The 16,496-nt window shown below is 42.5% G+C and overlaps 1 protein-coding gene across 2 annotated transcripts in view; it reads left to right on the top strand.

The window, feature by feature from the left end:
* CBX5 (chromobox 5) overlaps positions 1 to 16,496 on the top strand; it is a 229,513-nt gene that overhangs the window by 19,672 nt on the left and 193,345 nt on the right. Inside the window, exon 2 of one of the 2 annotated variants that reach the window (XM_085654745.1) lies at positions 7,056 to 7,189. The gene's annotated coding sequence lies outside the window, so the exon portion shown is untranslated. Of the gene's footprint in view, positions 1 to 7,052; positions 7,190 to 16,496 lie in introns of both variants that reach the window. The other variant, XM_085654746.1, reaches the window with a different exon arrangement.

Below are 16,496 nucleotides of genomic sequence, written 5' to 3'. Positions count from 1 at the left end.
TTTTACGCTTAAAATCCATTGTTGGGTTTTGTACCTAAATTTTGTTTTTTCTTCGTTAAACACACAAAATTGATCTCATATTTCTGATGAATTAAATCAAAAAAAAAATAGCATGTCTATTAATTAACGATTGGTTTATCTGTGCATAGTAGGTGCAAAGTTAGCAAAATAATATTATTTTAAATCAGGAAGGGCTAAACAGCCTTCGTTGCTGGGTCTCGATAAAAGTCTGTAGAAAGTCTTGGTGTCTTATTTGCCCAGAGGAAAGTAGAAAATGGACCTTGCATTTCCCTAAAAATTTCATTTGTATTTGTTTGGAATAGCTAAAAATAGAAAATTGCACAAGGGTAAAATCATCATTCGAATAAGAGCAGCCCGACCTAATATTGAGATGGGCATTCCATTCCATTCCATTTAATCTTATTTATTAGAGAGATGTAATTTAAAGCATACAGGTCATTGACGTTTGCAGAAACATATATACCCAGATACCTCTTGGATCTAGCATTAACATTAACCAGCGGGCAAAGTTCCATCAACAGTGAGTCCAAATCAGTATTACAGATGAGGATGTGTGTTAGATTTATTTATTTTATACCCTCCTATTAGCTGGTAATCCTGGAAAATATCAAATATTCGCTTTTGAAATTCTAGGTCAGGTTTGGAAAATAAGGCAATATCATCTGCGTATAGTTTGATACTAGACATCTCTGGGAGCGGGGATGTCGAACTGCTAGTCTAGCGTATTGCTATAGCCAGAGGTTCTATGAAGCAAGCAAAAAGTGTCTGAGATAATGGACAACTTTGTCTTGTGCCTCTGCTAACTTTACAGTTACCAATCTTATTTGCATTGATAATTTGCACCGTTGCCCCTTTATAGAACTCAGAGATTGCACAAATAAATTTGTCATGAAAAGCAAATTCCTTTAAGATATAAAAAAGACTTTCCCAGCAGACCAGATCAAAAGCCTTCTCAGCGTCTAATAAGATTATGTGAGCCGGAATTTTGTTTTGGCTAAAATAATCTAGGGCTTCGACTAAAAGCCGGTATTGAAAGATAGTTGTCTCTCTACTATAAAACCACAGTGGTCTGCATGTATAATTGACCTAAGGCATTTATTTATTCTATTAGCTTGTAACTTACCCATGATTTTTTATTCTGTATTTAAGAGGCTAATGGGCCTATAGGAGTTCACATCCTCCTTATCTTTACCGTTTTAAAAAAAAACTAACTACTTCTGCCTTCCTGAAAGAGCTTGGTACTTCTCCCCCCAGTAGGATATGGTTAGCTAAGACTAGTAATTAAGGATTTAATATTGAACTACATTTCTTGAAAAATGTACCATTGGCCAGGGATTGCACTGTATCTTCACTTTCTTTTATCGTTAACACCTACCACCATGCTCTGGCTTTGGCTTTCCTTTAATTTTGGTATAGGAAATTTTCCAAGGAATTCCCTTAGTTTGGGCCTTTTGACTTCTTGATTAACGGAATAGATCCCTTCATAGTATTTTAAAAACTCCTTCTGTATTTGTTCTTCATTTGAGATCCCAAGTTTAGTCGTTCTCTCTACCAAGGAGGTAATTCTATTCTGTGCCTGTCTCTCTCTTAGTTGCCGGGCAAAAAATGTACATGAGAACTCGCTCTCCTCGTAAACCCTCTGTAGATATGCAGAGTTAGTTGCATATATTTCAGTGTAATAATAATCCTGCATGGCCTTTCGTGCTGATGCTAATTTCAATTTGTTTGCATTCATTTTCTCCCTTGTATACCGCTCATTAGCGTAACTGATTTCTAACTCCAACTGCGTCCTTTGTGCCTTTCGACGAAGCCTAGCTGTGTATGTCATTGGAAGTTATATACCCTCTAATTGTAGCTTTAAAGTCTTCCCAAACATTTTCTACCTTAGCTGTGCCCTTATTTAGTATAAAGAACCTTTCTATTTTGCTTTTGGTCCCTCTGCACCAACCGTCATCCTTAAGATGCACTCTATCAAATGACCATTTGAAAGATTGCTTGCCTACCCCTATTCCTGAAACCTTCAATTTTACTAAAGCATGATCGGAGAAGCTATTTTGAATATATGAGCAGTTAACTGAACTTAAATTTCAAGAAATTAAAAACAAATCTAAGCTAGCTGCTGTTTTATATTTGGCTGAAAAATATGAATATTCTTTCAGAAAAAAAACGTCACCATGCATCGACCAAATCTAATTTCTGCATGCATTTCAATAACACTTTTTTTCATATGTGGTTTGTTTTATTTCCGTACCCCGGAAGATGAATCCAGCGCCGGATCCTGAACTAGGTTAAAATCGCCTCCCAGTATTACCGATCCAGGAATTAACAAAAGTGTGTGATACAGATCTAACAAAGGTGTGGGGTTATCTTAGATAGGTGCATAAATTATGGCGATGGTTAACCTATTGTTATTAATTAAACCACTCACCAATCCCCACCTCCATTCTTTATCGATTGGAGAATCTGAAATCTGAAAAGGGAGGAATTTATTTAAAAAAAATGCTGTCCCTCTATGAGCCGCAGTTGCGGATGAGAAGAATCTATTTCTTGCCCACTGTCTAAACAGAGAGTAAGCATATTTTTCCCCCATCCACATAATGCGTTTCCTGGATCAATATTATATCAGGGGTGAGTCCCTTTAATCATTCTACTAGGGCCCGAGCTTTAATCGTGTTAATTAAGCCGTTGGCATTCAAGGACAGAATGCGTATTGTGTCCTTGTGCATTTGCTTGTTAAGTCATCACACTTTCTCCAATACTTTCAGTAGTTGATGTGCCTGTGTATAGCCACCGATTTTTAGATACCTGCTGTCACTTATTATGCAGTACATAAATTCGCCTGTGCATATGTTGATGAGGATATCAGTGCAGATCAGGATATAATCAACAATTTTGGAATACCTATTGATATTTGTTATACAGTACGTAGATTGACTAATAAAATAAATATGTGCAAATATTGATGAAAAGTGACCGTGCATTACAAAGCAACACAACAAATTGCATATATCAAAAAAAGTGTCAGTGCATATGGCATAGATTGCAAAACTGGGAATTCTTTATTTCCAGCTAACCAAGCCTTTCTTGGCGTATGTTGGCTCATATCTCTAGCATAAATACTCTTATACTGATATTCAAACAAACTATCCCTATTTTATTCCCAGCACTTACCCCGTGCCCAACCCATGAACCAAGACCCCCCCCCTTTGAATTTCCCACCACCCCTTTTCAGTGACTGTGGGAGAATGGCACACATCTCCTCCCTACCCCATCCAGATACCTGGGTGCTATTGTTCTGCACCCCCTCCTGTGCATTTCCGTCTACCAGAGGAATCGATACCTCTGGGCCCCGGTCCGCCAAACCGGATAACTTATGTACTCTTACATACATTCATTGACTTCACGTCAAAGAGAAATATCTAGCTGTATGCTAATCTCTAACTACACTAACGTTCATGGTACATTATTATAATGCTACAATGGACTTGGAATCTGCTGTAATAGTTCTTGAGCTTTAACCAAATTGTCCAACAGATTACATTTTCTATTTGCCAGAACCTTTATTTTTGACCACTGAACAATAGCTTCCTGTGCTCCCTTTGATTTAAAAGAGTCAATCATTCGCTCAAACTCTCGTCGCCTCTTTGCTGCCACTGTGGACATGTCTGAACATTTTTTAAAATGTGGAACTTCTTGTGTTGTCAGTGTTCTTTTTTTCAATTGCCTTAGAAAGAATCTTTTCTTTTACTTGAAAGTCGGCAAAGTTCACTAAGATGGTACGAGGATATTTTGCGTTCACTGGTGTTGGGGTAGATTGTTGGATGAGTTCCCTGCGTGGAACTCGGATAGTACAGGGAGGTGCGGGGGTTTATGGACTGGCAGTTATGGCCGGATGAGGGACGAATAAAGAGGTCTTGAACATACCGGTGTCTTTGCTTCTCTTCAGTGGCGAAGACTGGTGGTCTGATCTTGCGCGATGACCTCCCGGTATCTTTGCTGCTGGTTGACGGTGTTCGCCGCACTCCTGTTGGGTCATTCACAGTGTCCCAGGAGGCGCACACGTGCTCTCGTGCTGTATTGCCCGTCTGCTGGACTGCGGCAGTGAGGCTGCGTTTGTGAGCTGTCCGGGGCATTACACTGAATGCCGGCAACCATTTGGTGGATGTAGAGTCTCATCTGGGCGTTGCGCATGTCGTGGCCATCTTCTCTGTTTGGGACAAGCCGCGAGGAAACAAACTCATATTCCTCTAGAAACACACACATGTGTACAACGTGACAGCCATCTTGGGTGAGGACAAATCATCCGTTTTGCCTGGATCATCGGAGACAGCCACACCAATAAGAATTCTTTTGCCTGTTTTGGTGCATGTTTTTAATTAATCTCTAGAGTACCTTGAGGAAAACATTATTATTTTGTTAAAGCATTTCCAATGTTATTATTTTAATAAAATATATATATATATAATTTATGAAACTGCGCAAACAATCCATATACCTGTATGATTACTCTTACTACAGCATCTACTACAATTCTTATAATCTTACCATAGCATTTACCCCATGGGGAGAATTGTGGCACCAGCACCTTTTCTACAAGCCCCAGGCACGCCCCCATCAAATTGGCAACAATGGAAAGAAACTTTTGAAGCCTACTTAGAAGCGATTGATGGTGACACTTTCACTTCCAAGAAAAAAAAGCACTCTTAGTTTACAATCTAGGTACTGAAGGTCGGAATATTTTGAAAACATTACCTTTGGTAATTGAAAGTGTTTTCACATTAGGTGGTGAGAACGGGGATTCTTCAACAACTATTGATTAGTATGCCTCCATCATTAGTACCCTAGACAAGCATTTCAATCCAAAGAAAAACACCGTGCTTGAACGCCACAAGTTTCTTCAACATTCTCAAAGAAGAGTCAATTGACGACTTTGTTGCAAGTCTCAGAACACTAGTTGCAACATGCAACTATAGAGTTCAAGGATGAAATTATCAGGGACCAATTAATAGAAAGGACTAACAATAGGAAAATCCAAGAGGAACTTTTATCAACTGAACATCCTGATCTAGAGTCTGCATTAAAGATAGCGATAAGTATCAAGCATTCACAAGATTGCATGAAGGAAAAGAACGAAGGTATCAAATCCGGGGAGGTGAAACACCTTAACACCAGCACTAAGCAATCCAGTAAAGGAACCAATACAAATGTTTCCTGAAATGTCGAAAGTCATTCTCCCAAACCAGAAGTGAAAAAATAGAAAAGAACGAAAATACACGTTTCCCCTGTGTTGGAGCAGATCCCATATGGGCAATGCCAGATATTGTTCGGCATTGAATCAAGTGTGTTTCAAGTATGGAAAGAGAGCCCATTTTGCATGAGTGTGCAAAGCAAACATTACTCAACGACCTGCTCCTTCACAGTTGATCAAGAACACTGGGGAATATTTTGGCGACTCTGATGATAACAACACTCTTTTGATGATGTCCTCAACGGATCAAAGGGATCACTATGGTAGAGATATTGTCCATCACAGGTTTACAAAAAGCGGGATGACACTAAAAAAAGAGAAATGCACATTTTCACAAGAGGGTGTTGATTATTTGGGTCATCATGTATCTGGTAAAGGAATTGAACCCAAGGTAAAAATTATTGATGCCATTCAGTGTCCACCGAAACCCCAAAACAAGGATCAGCTCCGTTCATTTCTTGGGCTGATGGAGTACTACACCAAATGTGTTAAGAATTTGTCTGACAAAACAGGAGAGTTACACAACCTCCTTAAACAAAGTATGTGAAGCATGATGATTGCGTGAAGGATTTTGAAGCTATTAAAAAGGAAATTGTAAGTGCTAGTCCTCTAAAAATGTTTGATATCAATGACTCATGCATTATAACTAATGATGCTAGTAATGTGGGTCTGGGGGCGGTGCTTATGTAGAAAAGGGCTGATGGAAAAGAAGAGACTATTGTATTTGCAGCTAGGACGCTTCGTGGAGCAGAATCATCTTACTCCACGATTGAAAAAGAATCTTTAGCCATGTGGTGGGGTGTTCAATATTTCAAAATGATGTGTAGGGAAAGGAATTTGTTTTAAAAACTTAGCAAAAACCTCTTTTAGATCTGTTCACCACCAAGGCCTGGGAAGAGAGAGCGCGTCGCCATGTTACAGTATAGACTGCAGGGTTATCAGTATAGGTTAGAGTATGTGCCTGGTGTCAAAAAATATGTTTCCGTTGCCTTTCAAGGTTGCCCTTAGAGGACAATGATGAAATTCAAGAGGATATTGATGATTTAGAAATCGTGTGTATGTGATGAGTTCGATTGGTGATACTACAAAAGGAGCATTGTCTGAAAAGAATGGTTAGATGTGGCATTGAATGATCTAACCCTTCAAAAGTTGATGAAGTGTGTGGTGAATGGTTGGCCCACTCCTAGGAATACACTTTAATCATTAGTCCCTTTCAGGAGAGCAGGGGAATAATTATCCATAGTGGGGTGCATGCTACGTAGGAGTGTGCAGTTGGTTGTCCCAGAGTGTCTTCGGGAGAGAAAGCTGGTCCTGGCCCATGAAGGTCATCTTGGGATCCGAGCCATGAAAAGAAGGATAAGGGAGGATTTCTGGTGGCCGTGCGTTAACAGGGCAATCGAACACTTTGTTAGGAATTGTTGTATGTGTGTCCTCAGTGACAAGTCGCAAGTGACTTGCCCGTCACCTGTCAATCCTATTGTGGTTAAGAATACGCCATGGAGTAAAGTGGCGTTCGATGTGGCTGGTCCTTTTGGTGTTGGGGGCAGCACACCCAAGTATGCGTTGGTTATGATAGAATATATGTCTATGTGGCCCGAGGTAAAATTTGTGGACAGCATGAATTTGGACACCATCATTAAGTTCTTCAAGGAAGTTTTTTCCAGGGAAGGTTTTCTAGAAGAGTTGGTAACTGACAACGAAACCAAATTAACATCTAGGGATATTTAGAGTTTTCTTGTTGATTCTATTATAAAGCACATTTTAACTTCTCTTTATCATCCAGCAGCAATGGTCTTGTGAAGAGGATTAATCGTTGCATCAAAGATCAATTGCAGCTTGCACTCAACAATGGGTTGCATTGGAAAGGAGCGGTGAAGGATATGTTGTGGGTCATGAGGACTACTCCTCACATGAGCACAGGTATGTCTCTTTTTACTTTGTTGAGGGGGAGAGTTGCGGGGACAAAGCTTAATTAAAAGTGGATGGAAAGGAGAACCGTGGATGGGACTAAAATGGCTATGGTTGCAGATTTGAGGTCTGCCGTGCTAGAGAGGTATGGTTCCACAAATGAGCATCATCATGTTCTAACTGTCCAGGTGGGTGACTGGGTTAGAATTAAGAGAACAAGTTTTGTCTGCAAGGATTTGTCACGTTTTTCTGCACCAGTTCATGTAAAGGAGGTGAAGGAACATGTTGGGGTATTAGAAAATGCAAAGACAAGTGTTTTATTTCTGTTGTACCCAGATCAAAAGCTGAGTATGTAGGGAGGAAGATGGGAGTGCATGTTGGTTCCTCTCTAGTCAAGGATGACTGTACCCAGTCCAATGGTTGTGCTGCTAGGAGAGTATCTGGCAGATCTATGGCACATCCTTCAAGACCTATCCTGACCAGGAATAGTGCTGTCTTGAGAGCCTCTGACAGGGAGGGAGGACTTTCCTTGAGAGCATCTGTCAGGGCAAAGGTACACCCCATGAAGTTTAGCGATTACTAAATGTTTTAATCTATTTTTCATTGTACACTTTTGGTTTATTTCTTTGCTATTGTTCATCATGAATACTTTGTGTTTTATTTTCCACTGTCTAACTCCTTTTTGCTTCTCCTTGTTCACTTAGTCATTTATACCTATTTTGTCATTTTGTTCGGTAGGAAGGGGGTGTGATGGGGTAGAATGTTGGGTGAGTTCCCTGCATGGAACTTGGATAGAACAGGGAGGTGCAGATGTTGGGGACTGGCAGTTACGGCCAGATGAGGGATGAATAAAGAAGTCTTGAACATACCGGTATCTTGGCTTCTCTTCAACTGGGCATTGGAAAGGTACTCTGTGGGCTCTGGTAATCGTTATATCGCTTTCTAGTTCTGGAATTACTTTTCTTAGTAGAGATTCAACCCATTCCCGCACCTGAGATCCTTCAACTGCTTCCAGGACGCCTACTAGCCGTAGATTAGACCTTATATTATAGTTTTCCATATCCTGTAGCTTAGATTCCAGTGCCTCTGTATTTCGTCTGATTTGGGATATTTCCTGCTCAAAAGTCATTGCCTTATCCTCAAGGCTAGATACGCGATCTTCTGCTTCAGTTAGGCGTTCTGGAATTTTACCTATAGTGTCCTCGATTTGTGTTAACCTTGCATTCATTGAAGCAATTTCCTGTGTTTGTGTTGTCCGTAGTTCTTTAATCTCTGACAGGATCAATGCAAACATTTTTCTAACCATTTGGCCAGATTCTTTTCTATTCTCCGACTCCTGGAGAGCTTCCTTGTTGCAATCCGGGACTATAAATGCCAGTGGAAATTGGACTATTGGCTCGGCAGTCCCGTTTAACTGTGGTGCTGGAGGCGGTGAGGCCTGAATTAATGTTGAATCGGATGGCTGACTGGAAGTAGCTGTGGCTATCATTGCCAAATGTGATTTCGAGAACAGAGGGTACTGTTTACAACAAATGGGAGTGGGGAAGGATTTTGCAGTAAAAGGTTTCTGAAGAACCCCTACTCCAGTATTAATATCTTCATCTTCTACTCTTGTCGCAGAGAGACTCATCCCCTGTGTTCTTGTAAGTTCTAAAGTGCCCTCTTGACTGCCACCAGCCCCAGTCTCATGCAGAGCCTCCTGTGCATTCGCAGACTGTGTTCTTTCTGCTGCTAGCAGATGCTTCACTTTCAGATCCATTCTTTATTGTGATTTGCGTAAGACATGAGTGTTACCCGGTGATTTCTCCAAGCTGACCTTGTTGCGTTGCCTTGGGACAGGAATTAACTGATTTCCGGACAAATTACCAGGCAGAGGGCTTGTATTTATAGCAGTGGTTCCCAAACTCTTTTGACCCGCGGCTCCCTTGACCCATTGGCCATTGCCCATGGCTCCCCACTGTTACTTTTTTGGGAGCGTGGGGGGTGATGTAAGCCTGGCCTCTGGAGTGCTTTCATTTTTCTCCCTAAAAATAATTGGGATGAAGCTGATGAAGGTATTATAATTTACGCAGGGTGTTTCGTATTACTAAGGCGGCACCTCTATTAAAATATTCCTAGTTACACTTCTTTGCCCATGCCTTTTTTTTTTTTTTTGGAGTACCCTCTCAAACTTTATCATAATTACAGTGCTAGATAGCACCCCAATGACGTAGGCCCCATTGCCACAGTGTTTCTGCGCTTGAATATTTACATGCACTTACATTTCTACCCATGTCCTACATGCCAACACACCTGTCTCAGCAGGGTGACATGATTTTTTAAACCACATACAGCTTTATTTTTGCTGTCTACTCCCTAAAATTGCCTTCAAATCAATGCAAGTAAAATAAATTCCTCAGATTTTTTTGTTTTTAAACGGATCTCTTTCTTGCTTCCAAATGTTGGCATTATGCCGTATATGGTGTTTCACTTCCCTGTGCTGAAGGAGAGAGCAGGCCTGTCTGGTAATGTGTGCGTACTGAAAGAAATGTGCACTGGAAGTACCTATGATTAAGGTACAAATGTCAATACTAAATAATACTTAGTGTGTTTAATAGACAGGACAACTGTACTTTCCTGATAATTTGTATTGGTGTAAAATGCATTTGGGAAAAAGCGAAACTGTTAACAAGTCTAACAAAATAAATCAGGCATCTTCTGCTTACTTTGGGAGTGTTGGAACATGGGGATCCAGTGAAATATGGCGGTCATCTCCCTTGACATGCAATCAATTCAACACTATGTTTACAGCTTTCGGCATGTCACTTCCAAATCATTGACATCAGGCGTTTAAGTCTAATTAGTTTACCTGAAGCCAACAAACCCTTCAACATTAAATGTATTAAATGTATTAAAGTTCTGGGTCCGTGGCTCCCCTGGCTAGCTTTGAGGGCTCCCCAGGGAGTCACGGCGCACAGTTTGGGAACCACTGATTTATAGGCTTTCGCTTGAGTGTGCGCATGCTGCTGGGATCCCCTTTTTTCCCTTTTTCACCTCCTTTATATTTTTTTTCCTCGTTTTGCCTCTTGATCCCACTGGGCCGAACCACTGTAACTTATAATAGCCTCTAGTTCGTTTTTATAGAAGCACATCTACAACCTTAATTTTTGTTTTATCCTCTATGCTTCTATTGACGTGTTACAAAAACTTTGTAGTTGGCAGGTTTGTCTCTATACACACTTTCCATGCGCTTTCATCTCCATGGCTGCCAGCTGACTTACATTGATTACTGTGGACCTGCTATGTGTAGAGAGCGGGTGTTTAGCTGTATATCAAAGCTCAGGATAAAAAATGGCAGAGTTTGTATGGGAGCAGGACCAGGAATTCGCACAGCAGCACGGCTCCCCATGCTAGTACAATCTCTCCTTCACCTGCCGGCGCCAATTTATCCTGCGTTGAAATCGTCCGCTTCTGGGTTTTCATGCGACCGTATCGATTCCTCATAGAGTGCCGCTGACGCCCTTCCGCTCCTATAAAGCTGCTACAGCGCTCCGTTCTGGGCTAGACTCTACTCCCCCGCATTGGGCCGAGCCGGCGCCAGCCAGCCACAGCGACGGCCACAGCAAACTTTCAGAGCTCGAATTTTTCTTTTCTTTTCCACCCTCAGCAGCGCACAGCTGAATCGGCCATCGAGCTCCGAGCCTCTAGCCGGTCCCTTCACTTCTGGGTAATGTAAACTGGAGAAACGTACTAACAGTGACGCTTGTGAGTGGCATCAAATGTGATGTTTTTATGTTATGTTTTTAGCATTTTCTAACTGTGGGGTTTAGGGCCAACCACAAAAAAATGTGTTCAGTTTTTATGTGGAGATATATGTGATTGCTGGTTGGATGTCAATTTGTGGATCTCAACAGATCATAAAAATTTCCTACACAAAATTTAAATAAATGAGTAATGTTAACCATATAAACACTTTCAAGTTTTGTGCGTCATTATGGGTATGTGAACAGAATGAATGCAAGTTATACCACCCTGGTACCTCAGGGTGTTTAGAATGCAAGAAAAAAAAAAAAGCTGTTCTTAGTAAGAGCCATATTTCTATTTTGGCTGACAAAGAAGACTCTGTTGCCCTAGCAGAGGACTTAACGTCTGCCATGCTGAGACTACTTTGCCCGCCAAATTTAGAAATGACCGCAAAGCTGACCGTCAATTTAAAAACATTGACTGGAGCCGCTGTCACGGCGATACCTGTCTGTGCCTTTTTACGTTTGACAAACTACTCAATCAGCATGATGGAATCATCCATCAATTTTTTTAAAACATTTTCTAAAACAAAATTCCGAAGCTGGATTTTCATTTAGGAAAAAAATGCCCCCCCATGGGAGTTATCTCCCATGGTAAGGGGGACATCAGACAGTTTTCACTGACCCTTACCACCATGGTTTTCTAGGTTGTGACCTTCAGTGTAAACGTGCCTGTATGTCATCACATCTGACTTACGTGGGCAGACATAGAGGTCAGCTGCACGTGGCCCTTACTCAGTCAGGACAAGGGAAGGGTGCAACCGTGCCACAGATGGAGAAGTCTTCCCCTCGGTTATACCAATGGTCGGTTCGCAAATATATCAGGCAGCCAAACCATTATCTTCACAGTATGGATACGCTGTCACCATTACGACAGATTATCTTTACCGCCAAGGTACTAATTTTTCTTTGCAGGGGCTGCTGCGGACAACTTAGAGGCCATATCGCCCTGCTGATCATCACCCTGGTGGGACTCTGGTCCCAGGGTGCAACGCTCTACCGCATTTTCCTCCCTGCCTGGCTGCCACTCACCCTGGTGAGACTCTTAAGTCCCAGGGTGCATCGTGTTCCGTCCCGCCTTCCCTCCACCGCAGCAGAGGGGGAGGCGCTCTCCATCGTGCTCAAAAGCGCTGCCTCACCCCCCACGGCGCAGGCCGCGCCCGGGCCAAGGGTGGGCACGTCCTGCGTCCATCATCGACAGGAAGAGGCAGGGCCATTCCTTTGGCGACCCGTGTTTCGGAAGTATCAGCGGATAAGACTTACACCTTCCCTCGTGCCCCCTCTTACTGTTTAGCACCTAGCCCGACTCACTGTGGAACTATTGCCCTCACAAGTAGCCCGAATTGCGAACTGTGAAGTCCAAAGGAACAGCAGACTGCACTGACATTTAAACTGATTAGCAAACAGGCTGGTTATATCATCGTGGGGGTGCTCCCGGGGTAGTTATCACCTTGTTTTAGCTCGTGACTTCTTGGGTATTTGTCGACTTGTTAACCTGTTCACAGGAGCTACACACCAGACGAGTGTTGTTGAGAATTGGTGTGAAGCGGGCTGGGGTGTTAGATCGGCATTAGAAAACAAAATGGGGAGCAGGGCAGGCCCAGCTAGAGCTAAAATCGCAAGTGCAGCCTCACTGCCTCCAACATCAATTGACAAAATGTTACAGAGGGCCATAGGGGCGGTGGATTCCGAAATTGAGTTAACGGAAAGGCGGCTATCACTCACCCCTGATCTATTTATTCCACCGTCTGATTTGATCACGAAGTCCAAACTGCCAGGCCAGGTCCTCCCTGAACCAGAAATAAGCATCCTGGGACCGGTTTCGGGGTTTCACCCCATATCAGCCAGGATAGCTTGAATCTGGAGGCGTCGCGAGCACGAGACCGACGTCTGGGCATGCCCTTCCCAATTAAGGCAATAAATGCAAAAAGGACAGATGATGGACAGAATGCTGAACCAATCAAAAATTCACCCACAGTCACATATGTGGGTTAAATCCATTGTTTTTTTAATGACACGCCATTCCAGTTTAAAACCAGAGAAAATGCAAATCAGTCTTAACCCTGCTCCCAATGAGAACAGTCCAGCCCGAACTGCCATACTGGTAATGGTGCAGAACTACACTAATATTCAACTGTTTCTACACCCATATCACCATTGAGGTAAGCATACATACACTCTGTATTAACCGCATTCTTGCGCAGTTTATATCAGGCATTAACACATGTTAATAAACAGATTTGTCTTACCCAGGTAAAAAGGAAACTTGCCTAACCCGGGGAACCCAGGGAAACGTCGCTCTGCTGTCCGCCCTTATTAGAAAAAAGTTGAAGGTTAAATGTCCGGGGTATCCCGACTTACTACTCTAAGAGTTTGACGCCACCAGTATTTACTGATGTGTTTTCACCGTCAAGCGCTCCCATGACCCACTGAAATATCCATTTAAACTGAGGAAATCGTTGATATCACTCATTCATAGTTTAGAAACCAGGGTAAATGCCCTGCAAGTTGCCGCAACATACATATGGTATCGATACTTCACACTCCGCCTTTGGTAGAGAAGGGAAAATACTAATAAGGCTTGAGTTCCGCTCTCATTAGAAAAGAATTAACAGCCCCCGGGTACCCCTACCTACTACCTCAAGAGTCTGACGCCTTCAGTATTTACCAAGGTGTTTCCGCCGTTAAAGCATTTCTTTACTCCGGCTGCCATTTTAACTGGAAAGATTAAAGGAGCACCCTGCAGCGTAGCTTGCACTGTACAGCAGTTAACATTTTCAGTGCGGTTCAGCACAGCTCGAGCTGTGATGCAGCCAGTATTTACAAAGTGGTCCACCCCGGCAGTCAGGTTGAGAGGGCTTAGAGTAGAATGCTTATTAGGAAAACTATATTGCTGTAATTATTGTGCAATATAAAAAAAGTGACTTAAAAAGGGTGTGCAGGTTTAACTGATATGTGTTGCATCCTGTGTATGTACGAGGCCTCTGGTGGTCCTTGGCAGACTCCTTACAAGTATTACATAATCTATTGGGTCTGGCTGGGTGTGATTAATAAAGTTTGTGACTTAGTGTATTCAGTTAACAGTTGCATGCTGAAGAATAAAGACGTGCAAACCAGAGCTACATGTGTGGTGTGGTCTGTTGCATGCTTCGGGGCTGGGGAGACGCTACAACTGGTGACAAGATAGCAGATACGTGACCCCCAAGGATGCAAGACTGCTCTCCCTGAGAGTTTGCCGGTGGTCCAGCAAACTGCTTGTGTGTGCCACGTGCACCCAAAGAAGCGGTCTACAGTTGGCGTATGTAGAGTCAAAGCACAACTCCAGTTCTTGAGAGACATCGAAGAAGGTGAAGGCCTTATGGAAGTGCACAGTCAGCAAGCCCACCAGAAGTCTACTGGAAAGGCCGAAAGAAGAGGTACTGTACCTCAGCATAACTCAGAGCCAGCACCTATATAAGGCAGAAATGCTAAAGACAGTGACAACCAATTAAGAAGAAGTGCTAAATGCATTGGCAACTAGGTTCAGGAGTAATGGGCAAAGAGGACAAGGCTCAGAGAAACGCTGATGGCAGCGACAGCGAGATATAAAGCATAAAGTTGAGAGCGGTGAAGAGCATGTGCAAGAATCTAAACCATTACTCGGCGTGAAGAAGGAAGATGGTGCCTGCCGACCTCAGCTTGGGTGCGACGACACAAGTACTAGTGAGCAGACTGATGCTTGGAGAGGTGCCACCGGACCAATAGATGCTGACAGAACAGTGCTGTCTGAACAGCACACACTAGAACAAATGGAGGATGGGAAAAGTGCCAAATACAGTGCTGCTTTGTTCCTGAAACCATCCCTCCATTCCATACCTCCAAAAAGTAGAATATTGACACCAATGGTTTGCCTGGATCCAAACGTTTGATGTCTCCATGGATGCTTAAGCAGAAGCAGATGACAAAAAGATCCTCAAATACTTAAAGAACCTTGCAGGTGATGGAGTAAAAGAAGTATTAAAGAAAATATCACAAGCTGATGAAGTATCGTACTGTCCTATCAAGAAGATCTTGGAAGCCAAGTTCAATCTAGTGCCGATTTGTCAACTATGAAAGGTACATCTTCAACCAAGCAAGACAGCAACCTGATGAGACGATGGATGAGTTCGTTGACAGACCTGATACGCTCATAATGCACTGCAACTTCGGTGGATTCAATGATGAAGAAGTCATGCGTTTTAAGATAATCGATGGTTGCCTCTTCGATTCATTCCGACAATGCATCCTGTGAGAAACACTCAGTTTGGAGAAAGTGCTCATGGCAGCAAGAGTGGAGGAACATGCTAATTGACAGGCAGCTGACATGGATGCTAGTACAACTCAAAATGAATCCGCATTGAGTATGAAAAGTAAGCTGAAACTCAAGGCAGAGGCCCACAGAGTGATGTCTCAGAAGAAAAAGAAATTATGTTTCCGCTGTGGTTTCTCCTTTCCACATGAAGGTAAATGTCCAGCCATGGGACAGATATGGAAAGGCTGCAGGTTGGAAAACTATTTCATAAAGGTTTGCAAAGCGAAAGAGAAACTAAGTGCATCATCGAGAGATGAGAAGATGGACGCTAGAAAGTTCCAAAAGCACTCATTCCCACAAGGCCAAATGGCAGCATCGACTAAGGCAAGTTGGAATGAAATGAAGTGGATTGTTACCAAATTAATCCCAAAGGTGTGTTAACGCCATCAAGTGATAGTAAGGTGGATGTGCGATGCTGATGTCAGTCACAGGCCAATGTACACATGTAGGATTGGCTGCTTTCAGAGAAGAACAAAAAATCTAAAAAGAATCACCACATGAAGCAACAAAATTAATTTGGCAATTTTCCCAAATCATGCTCAAGGTGAATGTTTGCCCTGCACCCTTTTTTAAAGACAGTGGTGCATCGATAAAAATCACCCCCGCAGAAAAATACAAAGAACTGTCTCAGATAACACGTCTCACACTGTCGAGAACAAAGGTGTACATCAGGGCAGCTTCTGTGCCCTTGCAGAGTGAAGGATCCTTTTTAGAAACCCTGCAGCTCAAGAAAACAATAGTGCAAGCGCCAATTCATGTCCTCCAAGGTATGTCATCAAGTGCATGCTTATTAAAATTCGATACTGCTGGTGACATGGGACTGATTTTCTTTTAGCTACAATTTGAATACCCATTTTGAAATAGTGAGTCAATTCCTGACATTATTTCATGGACTTGAGAAACTTAAGACCATGAAGGTGCAGCTTCACATTAATGAAGGCATTCGCCCTGTTGCACTGCGACACTGCCAAATTGCTATTCACTTACAGGTGCAACCATTGTCGTCTACTTGCCCCCCAGATGACCATGCTGCGATCGATCCTTCTTAGGCACGGCCAGCTACTACACAAGGTACATTTGTGATTTTTCCACTGTGGTTGCCCTGTAAGAGAACTTAAAAAGCAGAACGTTCAGTTTGAATGGTTATCTGTATGTGACTGAAGTTTCAAGAAAATAAAACATGCAATTGGGAATGCAACTTAAATGG

The sequence above is a fragment of the Triturus cristatus genome, chromosome 4_1 (assembly GCF_964204655.1).
Source record: "Triturus cristatus chromosome 4_1, aTriCri1.1, whole genome shotgun sequence".
Classification (NCBI taxonomy): Eukaryota; Metazoa; Chordata; class Amphibia; order Caudata; family Salamandridae; genus Triturus; species Triturus cristatus.
Note: the sequence above shows the minus strand (reverse complement) of the source record. Positions and strands in the feature narration are given on the sequence as shown.